Raw genomic sequence first — 12,637 nt, 5'->3', positions numbered from 1 at the left:
ACAAGCACCAGAGGGGGAAACCAGTAGCAGAGTTGCTACAATATATTATCTCAAATGTACGGTTTCCCACAAATACTTAAGAGATGTGCAAAGAAACGGGAAAGTCTGCCCCCAGTTTTGATTTATTCCTGTTCACTTCATTGGTGAGAAAGGGATGCTCCACCCTAAATAGTATGGGATGTCCAAGTGCACAACACATGACACCAGACAGATGAAATAAAACGGAAGTTTATTAATCAGTTATACAGTTCCCGAGGAAATCATGGCAGTCCAAGCAAGGCCACATGAGAGTTGTTCTTGGAAACAGAGTCAATAAGCAGGGGCTGAGGGAGGCAGGCTTTGTAGAAACAAAAGGTTGTTGTGAGCCTTAATTTTATGGGAGGATGTGATTGGTTTGAATAGTTTTGCAGTCTGGCAAGGAAGCCTAATAGTTTATTAGGCTGAGGCTTGGGTGGAGCATAGCTGGTCTGGCTCTTAGGGGAGTTGGCTGGCTAGACAGGCCTTACCTCTGGCTGGGGGCATATTGGGCAACAGCATAGGAACACATGGCTAGGCTTTTGAGGCTGCACGTCAAGCCAGCACATAAATTTTTAAGCCTTCCCATATAGGCCCATACCATGGCGGGGGCGGGGGGGGAAACTGGTCAAAAGAAACTGCCTGGCTTTCCCTGTGGGTCCTGTTTGCGCAGGACCACAGGTCAGTAAGTGAGAAATTGTGAATGGCTGAAGATGCTGCTGGTTCTATCGTTGCTGCAGGCTAAGCAAGAAAGACAACCTACACTGCGTAGTCATGACCATCATTGGAGCCTGAGGATATATTTCTGTCATCACAGTTTTACATGAAGCCCCCAGAAAAGATGAGGCCGAGAGCAAGGAAAGCTTCTTAGCAATCAAACCAGATCCAAGCACAATGTCTTGCCAGAGCAACAAGGAAATATTCAGATCTTATGAAAGCCTGCCTTTGGGGGGAGAAAATTCACCAAAGAATGAAACTGGATGGTTGACATCAATTTATCAAATCACTATATTTATCACAAAGCATAAGCACAAGAGAGAAAAATCCATTGAAACAAAGTAGAATTGGACTTGACATGGATAATAATTTGACCATGTCAACACCAAGAGCAGGAGAAAAGCCTAACAAGCATCTCAAAAGCTGGTGGTTGTGAAATGACAAATCAGCCTGTAAAGCAAAATGGAAAACAGAACATAATCCTTCCTCTGGCAATCTCTGGTGGACTATATTATTGGGTCCGTATTTTCTCATGTCTTCTGCTCCCCCCTTTTTTTTCCCTTTAACATTGAGTAACTGACACATCAGGATCAGATTCTCTAAGACAGGCTGCACAACTGAAGAGATGGTAAAACCACGTGATAGGCAACAAGTGGGTAAGACTGCTTCTGATAGTACTGAATCAACTAATGGAGCAGTTAATTCAAATCAAGCAGTTCAAGTGAGGCTATCAATAATGGTTTAGAGGAAGCAGAAGAAACAGAAAGAAAAGGGTTATCTCACCCTTTAAGCACCAGTAACTCTAGATAGCAGTTACTCGTCAGCTCATGCAGGGGCCACGTATGAGTCAGACTGGAAAGTATTTGACCTTTATTATGTCATGCAATATGTTATGTTACTAACAGAAGAAGAACTTCATAGGAAATGTGCTTTTCTACTGAAAAAAAAAAAAAGAAGCACACCAGAATTCTGCCCACTTTGAGAAATAAAACACCAGGTGTACTGTATTCTGAGCTAGGAGATACAAACCCTACTTTTCCCCCATTCATTTCCAAGATATCATTGATCAGATTTATGTGAGATTAAGATTATTCTTCCAGGAATCCTTTTTTAAAATTTTTTTTATTAGATTATGTTAGTCACCATACAGTACATCCCTGGAATCCTTGGTACCAATATTTCAGATGTATAAAATCGTTCTTTTTTACTACTCCCAAGATGTTATAAGCGGATACCATCGAAACATGTTAGACCCTAAAAGGCAACTGGTCAGGCACTGGACTTTCTGTGAACGTTGTGTTCATTTATAAGGAACATATACAAAGGATTTATCCTTGGAAGATGTCTTTCAAAAACTGTAATAGTTGACAAACCACCACAAGCCTTTACATACTAGGTTTTTCTTTCAGTGGAATCGTTACAGAGAGCTGGTTTGTAGATTAAAACCTCAACGTACTCCTAAAAGTGATTTCATTTCTGTAGGAGTTTGTAGACGTGAAAGAAGCTTTTCAACCTCACGTCAGAGGAAAACCTGGCTTGCATGATTTGCTGTCTCCAGATTAAATACAAAGACTTGTCAAATCAGTTAAGGGAGAGACAATACAGGGCCCTTTTAGACTAAGGCAAAACACTGTTATTACTACTGAAATTGTTCATTTTGTAGCCATCTTGCTTTTCTTAATTGTGGTGCTGAGAGATAATCAGTGGTTACAGAAAGAGACTTTATCGCAGATTGAATACATAGAGTAGGTAGGTTGAAACAAAAATGTCCTTGGAACTCGTGAAACAATTTTTTTTTATGTGTGGAACATCTGTAGTTTACATAGAATTATGTTTTTGCCACAAGTGCTTTTGACCTGTAGTCACACAGGATTTTATAATAAAAAAGAGATGAAAACGGATTTGCGATTCTTTCTCTGTTTGTTGTTCTAAGTGGATTTTAAAGCCACTTTTATGTTACTTTAAGATTCTCATCTTAATAGAAATTTCCAGTAAAAGTTGTTTTACTTTACCTGTTAGGGTTTATAACTGTTTTTTACATTTATCGACCTGTATTAGATTAGAATTACATTACGTGTTTTAGGTGAAGCACTTTTTTGAAATGGTCAATTTTGATTTTTACTATACACTTGAATGTCATTTGCCTAGTTGTTCTGCCTGCATATCGCCTATTTGTTTAAAAGTTATCCCTACTTTCAGTCCATGTAAGTTTCATTTAGAACGATGTGCATTTACACTTTGTTTCCTAAATATTTTACTGTAGGTGAAATCTTTTCAGAAATGGAGAGACTGAGTAGGTAAGACTATATGAATGACTAATACTCAAAAGATTTAAACTATTGTGATGGCTTATATCCCAAAATGGTAATATCTTGCAATGGCAATCCAATGTGATGGATAAAGGTATGCCTCATATGTCACTGTGCTCAGGAATCTTTAAGGGGAGTGAGTTTGGCCACCTTTTGCACTTAATTTGGTTACTGCTCCCTTTAGTTTTCTCCAGGAATGAAGCATTCTGCACAGTGACTCCATATTTTCACTTAATTTGCATGGGCTGAGAGTACTTCTGCTATGTTCTCAGTGATAATCAGGTTAAAACTCTGTGCAACAATTCTGGTTACTAATATATTCTATACATAATCCTGTGGCATAGCACATTTTCAAGCCATAAATATACTTAATATGCCTTCACAGTGGTTTTCCCTGCCATAAGAAAGTGGTCTTTAAGGCTTAATTCTCCAGCAGAGCTACCATAAGAGGTTGATACATTTGTAGTGATGTGTAATCTGTTTCTTGGGAGGTGTGTTGTTTTTTTTTTAAGTTGAAGGTGTAATATGCAATAGAATGATTTGCCTGTCGACTGCATTAACTTGCCATAGGCTCAGGCTGCTTTTCTGTAATGGGTACCACAGACTCAGACTGCTTTTCTTTAAAGGGTGTCAAAGAACAAAGCTTTTTTCTAGAGATAAGTTTGATGTTTTCTATGCTTGTTAAGAAAGTATACTATTAGAAATTAAGAGTGGACAAGTGGAAGATGAGGGGTATTTCAATCAGTTATTATGCATATTAATTGCTTACTAGTAAAAGCTGTACTTTTTAAATACTAGATATAGTTTCATTTTCAAATGAATCCTAAAACAAGGAGAACATTTAACTCTGTATTACTTATTTTAAAGCCACCAGTCATAGCAATTTTCCCTATGTTAATGATTTTCACATTTCATCAGGTTGAGCATTTTCTTACTATATTACCTGTTATATATGTAGTCAGCATGCACACTGAAGTGTTCAAAAATTAGCAGGGTCAACAAGCTTCTTTTGAAGAAATTTCTTATTTATTAAAAAATAATTATGGTAGATTTACTGCAAAAATAATTGAAATCATTTGCAATTCAAAATGTCATTTAAAAATTTACTTTAATGTAGTTTGAGTGCAGGAAATATTACAGATTTATTTTGACAATAATCATTGAAATGTATTTTTGTTAGGATATCTAGTCATCTTTATGTTTTTGGTCTCTTTTTTTTTAAGATTTTATTTATTTAACAGAGAGACACAGCAAGAGAGGGAACACAAGCAAGGGGAGTGGGAGAGAGAGAAGCAGGCTTCCTGCTGAGCAGGGAGCCCGATGCAGGGCTCTATCCCAGGACCCTGGAGTCATGATCTGAGCCGAAGGCAAATGCTTAACGACTGAGCCACCCAGGCACCCCTGGTCTCTATCTTTCTTGAAAAAAATATTTACATTGTTTGAAAAAAGGGAACTGCCTGTAAGAGTGACCTGATGTCAGATTTAACAAATAGTAATTACAAATTCACCGCCATACGTTCAGAGAACTAAAGGAACCACCATTAAAGAAGACACAAAAGTATGATGACAATGCCTCATTAAAAAAACAAGATTATCAATGAAGAGAGAAATTATTTTTAAAAATCACCAAATGAATATTTTGGAGTGAAAAACACAATAACTGAAATGAAAAATTCATTGGAGGGATTCAACAGAAAAGTTCAGAATAAAGAATTAGCAAACTTGAAAATAGGTTGATCAAATAGCACAGAAAAATAGAATAAATACAAGTGAGCAGAATCTCAGAGACATTAGGGACAACGTTAATTATACCAATCTGACAAAGAGATGCCAAACAGATACAGTAAAAATGTTGAAATCCAAACTCCAAGAGAAAATCTTGAAATCACCAAAAGACAACACCCTGTCACAAGGGAATCCCAATAAGATTATGAAACGACTGCCCATCAGAAACAATGGAAGCCAGAAGGCAGAGAAAGAAAGTGCTTAAAGAAGAAAACTGTCAACCAAGAATCCTATGTCAAGCAATGTGATTGTTCAAAAATTAAAATGAATTAAACACATTCCAGGAAAACATACGCTTAAAGAATTTCTTGCAAGCACACCTGCCATATAAGAAACATTAAGGGAAGTTCTTTAGACTGACGGTGGGGTAATTTGAATACAGAAACATGCACACATGCAACGGAGCAACAGTAAGAGCAACTATGTACTTATAAAAGATGATATAGATGCATATTTATTCTCCTTTATTTCCTTAACTGATTTAAGTAGCTATTGTATAAAACAATGTTGGGCATATAACATGTAGAAATTTAATATACTTAATAACAGTGCAAAGGAGATGGTTGGAGAAAGTATTGGGCTTTATTCCATATGGTGCCTTGAAATCTCTAAGAAGGCTAATAGAGCAAAAGCTATGAATACATGTTTGTTCTCCTTTCTTCTCTCAGATTCTTTAAGAGACAAAGAAGTATATAGGGCCATAATTATAAAAATGTATCTCCTTGGGGTTGCAGCATTTATTATTTAACATGTATAGCAATAATACCAGAAAATAAGGTAAAGGGAATACAGCTATATAGGAGTAACATTTCTATATCTAACTGGAATTAGGTTAATATAAATATGAAGCTGATGCTGAAAAGTTAAGACATATATGAACCACCACTAAAAATAACTCAAAAAATATAATGAAAGTGAAAGGTCTGGCTTCTGGATAAAAACTTATGTATGAGGCTGGGAAACTGGCAGAGAAGCCAAGCCCTAAGCTCACCTCGTCCCATGGATACTACTGGACAATACTCATATCCGTGCAATAACCCAGACAAAGACCCCAAAACTGGCAGAGTAGCTCCACAATTAAAGGTAGAGAAGAGGCCACATGGTAGAGGGTAGGAAGGGAGGAGACAAGTTGAGGAGCTAAATGGTCCTGTGGGACTGTCCTTGGGAGGGAGGGATGCTGCAGACACGGAGAGGGGAGAGGAAAGAGACTCTCACACTGGGTAGCCCACACAGAAAAGACAAGTCCTATAACATCTGGCTTTAAAAACCGGAGGGGTTAAATTTCTTGAGTTCTTATAACAGTGGGACTTAAAACCTGAAATTTAAAAAAAACAGCGGACTTGGGTCTGAGAGAGCCAGGAGGGTGAGAGCAAATTGAGTCTCTTCCTTTAACGAGACACCACAATAAACAGCCCAGGAGATACAGCACAGAAACAGCAATTTGAAAAATGCCTGGGGCTTATGGGCGGGGGGGGGAGAGTAGTATGCATCTCAGCGCAGGTTCTGGAGGGACAGAGATCTTTGGGAGACTCTTCCAGGAATAAAGGAGCTGGCAGGTATCATTTTGCTCCCCTGTCCCCCAGCATAAACACATGGCCACCTGCGAGAAACAGCATGGTGCCTAACCTTGCTCCCTATCTTGCTAACACCTCTGCCTTGCCCCGCACCTCATGCTTAGGTGGATCAGCCCCCTCTGACCAGGCCTGCCTCAAGCTAGGCAGTGCAGTTCCTCTCCCACAGAGAGGATAGACCAGCACACAGAACTTGCAAACAGCCTGGGTGGCACAGCGGTTAAGCGTCTGCCTTCAGCTCAGGGCGTGATCCCGGCGTTATGGGATCGAGCCCCACATGAGGCTCCTCCACTGTGAGCCTGCTTCTTCCTCTCCCACTCCCCCTGCTTGTGTTCCCTCTTTCGCTGGCTGTCTCTATCTCTGTTGAATAAGTAAAAATAAAAATAAAAAAAAAATCTTAAGAAAGAACTTGCAAACACTGCATGTCCTACCCCTATGCACATTATGGGTCTGCCCCCTTCAATAAGTTTTTGGCCGAAGCCCATCCAAAGTGGCACCACCATCCAGGAAGCATCCATATAGCCCCTGAAAGGGGCCAGCATCACTCCAAAGTGACTCCTATCCCAGGGAGAAGGTAGGATAACCACACATACCAGTCGGGCTGTGGCGCCAAAAGTGTGCTGAGGGCAGACAACTGGTCTGACTGCAGACCCCACCCACCAATGAAAGCTTCTCAAGGGACAACACAGGGAAAGTACCCTACAGTTTGGTGCTACTGAATCTTGCAAATGCCTGGTCTGACTCAGCTCAGACCAAGGCATCCCCAGACTGGCCCACTAACACCACAGGGACCAAAAGCTGCCCACAACAGGCAAAGAGTTCCACTACAGATGACTGGACTGAAAGAAAACAATGGCTTAGCCACAAGAGCAGTGCACATGCAACACAAATAGGACACCCTCTGAAGTGCAATGTTCCAATAAACGGTGTACACTGTACTGCGGGGCACTAGAGAACCTCTTCATGAGGCCACTACGTTCAAGACCAGGAGACATAGCTGACCTTCCTGCCAGACAGAAACAGACACAGAGAGGTAGACAAAATGAGGAGACAGAAGAACGTGTTCCAAATGAAGAAGACAGGACAAAATCACAGCAAGAGACCTAAGTGAAATAGAGAATAACTAATATGCTGCATAGAGAATTTAAAGTAATGATCATATAGTCATTGGACGTGAGAAAAGAGTACAGGACATAGGTAAGACCCTTAACAAAGAAATAAAAAAGAGGCAACCAGAGATGAATAACACAATAAATGAAACTAAAAATACACTAGATGACATAAATAGTACACCAGAGGAAGCAGAAAAACAAATCAGCAACTGGGAAGACAGAGTCATGGAAAGTAATCAAGCTGAGTAGGTGAGAGAAAAAATAACTCTGCAAAATGAGAGTAGACTAGGGAACTCAGCAACACCATCAAGCACACAACATTGGCATTACATGGATCCCAGAAAAAGAAGAGAGAGAAAAGGGGACAGAAATTTTATTTGAAGAGGGGCGCCTGGGTGGCTCAGTCAATTATGTGTCTGCCTTTGGCTCAGGGCATGATCCCAGGGTCCTGGGATTGAGCCCCGCATCAGGCTCCCTCCTCTGCTGGGAGCCTGCTTCTTGCTCTCCCACTCCCCCTGCTTGTGTACCCTCTCTCACTGGCTGTCTCTCTCTCTGTCAAGTAAATAAATAAAATCTTTAAAAAAATTTTTATTTGAAGAAGTTATAACTGAAAATTTCCCAAATCTGGGGAAGGAAACAGAAATCTAGATCTAGAAGGCACAGAGATCCCCCAACAAAATCAATCCAAAATAATCCACACCAGGACACATGGTAATTAAAATGGCAAAAAGTAGAGATAAAGAGAGAATTTTAAAAGCAGCAAGAGAAGAGAAGACAGTTATATACAAGGGAAACCCTATAAGGCTACCAGTGGATGTCCCTGCAGAAACTTTGAAGGCCAGAAAGGAGAGTCATGATATATTCAAAGTGCTGAAAGTAAAAAAAAAAAAAAAATCTGCAACCAAGAATACTCTATGCAGCAAGGCTATGAATCAGAATAGAAGGAGAGAAAAGGAGTTCCCCAGACACACAAAAGTTAAAATAATATTTGACCACTAAAGCAGCCCTTCAAGAAATGCTAAAGGGGACTCTTTGCAGGAAAGGAAAGAGCAATAACTAAGAGTATGAAAAATAGGTACATGTTGTGATGAGCACTGGGTGTTATGCGCAAGTAATGAATCATTGAACACTACATCAAAAACGTATGATGTACTATATGCTGGTTAACTGAACATAAGAAAAAAGAAAAGTAGGAAACACAAAAGCAGTAAAAATAAGCATATCTGTAAAAATCAGGCAAGGGACTCACGAAATAAAAGGATCTAAAGCATGATATCATATACCTAAAATGTTGGAGGGGAGAGGAGTAAAGAATGGGTTCAAACTGAAGCAACCATCAGCTTAATATAGACTGGTATATGCAGATTTTTTCATACAAATCTCATGGTAACCACAAATTAAAACTGGTAATAGATACACAAAAAATAAAGAGAAAGAAATCCAAGCATATCACTAAAGAAAACACGTAATCATGACAGGAGAGTAAGAAAGGAACAGAGAACAACAACAACAACGAAAGAAAGAAAGAGAAAAAGAAACCACAAAACAAACAAGAACATGGCAATAAATACATACCTGTCATAATTACCTTGAATGTAAATGTACTAAACACTCCAATCACAAGACATAGGGTGAGAGAATGGAAAAAAAGCAAGACCCATCTATGTGCTGTCTACAAGAGGCTCATTTTGGACCTAAAGACACATGCACATTGAAAGTAAAGGGATGGAGAAGCATTTATCACGCAAATGAATATGAAAAAAAGCCAGAGTAGCAATATGTATATCAGACAAAGTAGACTTTAAAACAAACCAAAAAACTATAATGAGAGACAAAGAAGGACACTATATAAACATAAACAGAACCTTCCAATTGGAAGATATAACAATTATAAATATTTATGCACCTAACGTAGGAGCATGCAAATACATAAAGCAGTTAATAACAAACATAAAAGAACTAAGTGACAGTAATACAATAATAGAGGTCTTTAACACCCCACTTACATTGATGGACAAATCATCCACACAGAAAATCAATAAGGAAATACTGGATTTGACTGACACCTTGGACCAGATGGATCTAACAGATATATTCAGAACATTCCATCTTAAAAGACCAGATACACATTCTTTTCAAGCACACATGGAATATTCCCCAGAATAGATCACATATTAGGTCAAAATTAAATCTCAACATATTCACAAAGATCAAAGTCATACCATACATCTTCTTGGGCCATAACATTATGAAATTAGAAATCAACCACAAGAAAAAATCTGGAAGAAGCACAAACAGATGGAGGTTAAATAACATCCTAATAAAGAGTGAATGGGTCAACCAAGAAATCAAAGACAAAATTTAAAAAAATACATGGAGAAAAATTAAAATGAAAACACAACGTTCCAAAATCCTTGGGATGCAGTAAAAGCTTTCCTAAGAGGGAATTTTAGAGCCCTAATGTATAAAACAAGAAAAATCCCAAATAAATAATGTAACCTTAGGGGCACCTGGCTGGCTCAGGAGGAGGAGAATGCAACTATTGATCTTGGGGTTGTGAGTTTGAGTCCCAAATTAGGTGTAGAGATTACTAAAAATAAATAAATAAATAAGTACACTTCAAAAAAATTAAACAAAATGAACAACAACAACAAAAAAACCCAATCTAATCTTACACCTAAAAGAGCTAGGAAAAGAAGAGCAAACAAAACCAAACGCCAGCAGAAGAGAAGAAATAATTACGATTTCAGCAGAAATAAATTACAAAGCGGTGCCTGGGTGGCTCAGCTGATTGAGCATCTGACCCTTGATTTCAGCTCAGGTCATGATCTCAGGGTCATGATATCAAGCCCCACATTGTGGTCTGCACTCAGTACAGAGTCTGCTTGGGATTCTGTCCCTCTCCCTCTGTCCCTCCCCTCACTCACACTCTCTCTCTCTAAAATAAATAACATATTTTTAAAAAAAGAAATAAATGATAAAGAAACTTTAAAAAAAAGGAAAAGATTGTTGAAACTAGGAGTTGGTTCTTTGAGAAGACCAATGAAATTGGTAAACCTTTAGCCATAATCATCGAAACAAAAGGGAGAAGACTCGAACAAAATCAGAAGGGAAAGAGGAGACGTAACAACTGACAACACAGAAATAGAAAGGATTATAAGAGAATATTATGAAAAAATGTTTGTGAAAATATTGGACAATCTACAAGAAATGGATAAGTTTCTAGAAACATAACCTCCCAAAACTGAAACAGAAACTAATATAAAATTCGAACAGACTGAATACCAGCAAGGAGATTGAATCGATAATCAAAAAACTCCCCAAAAATGTCCAGGACCAGATGACTTCACAGGTGAATTCTACCAAACGTTTAAAGAAGAGATAATACCTGTTCTTCTCAAACTATTCCAAAACATAAAAGAGGAAGAAAACCTTCCAAATTCATTCTATGAAACCAGCATTACCCTGATACTGAAACCAGATAAAGACACTACCAAAAAAAGAGAGAGAGAGAGAGAGAGAACTACAGGCCAATAGGTCTGATGAACATAGATGCAAAAATCCTCAACAAAATATTAGCAACCCAAATCCAACAAAACATTAAATATCATTCACCACAATCAAGTGGGATTTATTCCCAGGATGCAAGGGTCGCACAATATTTGCAAGTCAAACAACATGATACATCACATAAACAAGAGAAAGAATAAAAATCATATAATCATTTCAGTAAGTACAGAAAATTCATTTGACGAAGTACAACACCCATTCGTGATAAAAACTCAACGAAGTAGGCTTAGAAAGAACATATCTCAACAAAACAAAGGCCCACATATAAAAAATTCACAGCTGACATCATAGTCAATGGTGAAAAACTGAGAGCTTTTCTTCTGCGATCAGGAATAAGACAAGGAGATCCACTCTCATCACCTTTATTGAATGTAGTATTAGCAATCCAAGCCACAGCAGACAAGAAAAAGGAATAAAAGGCACCCAAATTGGTAAAGAACAAATCAAACTTTCACTACTTGCAGGTGATACGACACTATATATGGTAAACCTAAAGATTCCACCAAAAAACTACTAGACCTAGCAAACGAATTCAGTAAGGCCACAGGAAACAAAATCAATATACAGAAATCCCGTGCATTTCTATACATTAATAATGAAACGGCAGAGAGAAATTAAGAAAACAATCCCATTTACAACTGCACCGAAAATAATAAAATGCCTAGAAATAAACTTAACCAAGGAGGTGAAAGACCTGTACTCTGAAAACTATAAAACATTAATGAAAGAAATCGAAGAAGACAGAAACAAATGGAAAGACCTTCCATGCTTGTAGATTGGAAGAGCACGTATTGTGAAAATGTCCATACAACTGAGGGCAACGTACAGATTTAATGCAATCCCTGTTGAAATACTAACAGCATTTTTCACAGAAATAGAGCAAACAATCCTAAAATTTGTATGGAACCACAAGAGACCTTGAGCAGAAAAAAGCACTATTGAGAAAGAGATACAAAATTAGAAGTATCACAGTTCCAGATTTCAAGTTATACTACGAAGCTGTAGTAATCATGAGAGTATGATACTGTCATAAAAATAGACTCATAGATCTATGGAACAGAATAGCAAACACAGAAATAGACCCACAATTATATGGTCAACTAATATCTAACAAAGGAGGCAAGCATATGCGATGGGGGAAAGACAGCGTCTTCAACAAATTGTGCTGGGGAAACTGAACAGGTACATGCTAACGACAACAACAACAACAACAAAAAAAAAACGGTACCACTTTCACTATACACAAAAACAAACTCAAAGTTAATTAAGGACCTAAATTTGAGACCTGAAACCATTGAAATCCTAGAAGAGAGCACAGGCAGTGTTGTCTCTGACATAATATTTTCCCATATGTATCTTCTGTGTCAAGGGAAACAAAAGCAAAAATAAACTAGTGGGACTCCATCAAAATTAAAGCTTTTGCACGGCAAGAAAAACAATAACAAAAAAAAAAAAAAACGAAAGGCAACCTACAGAGTGGGAGAAGGTATTTGTAAATGGCATATCTGATAAAGAGTTAGTATCCAAAATATATAAAAAAAATTATACAACTGAACAT

The sequence above is a fragment of the Ursus americanus genome, chromosome X (genome assembly GCF_024610735.1).
Source record: "Ursus americanus isolate L20-20 chromosome X, mUrsAme1.1.p, whole genome shotgun sequence".
Lineage (NCBI taxonomy): Eukaryota > Metazoa > Chordata > Mammalia > Carnivora > Ursidae > Ursus > Ursus americanus.
The sequence above is the reverse complement of the archived record's forward strand: the minus strand, read 5'-3'. Positions refer to the sequence as shown.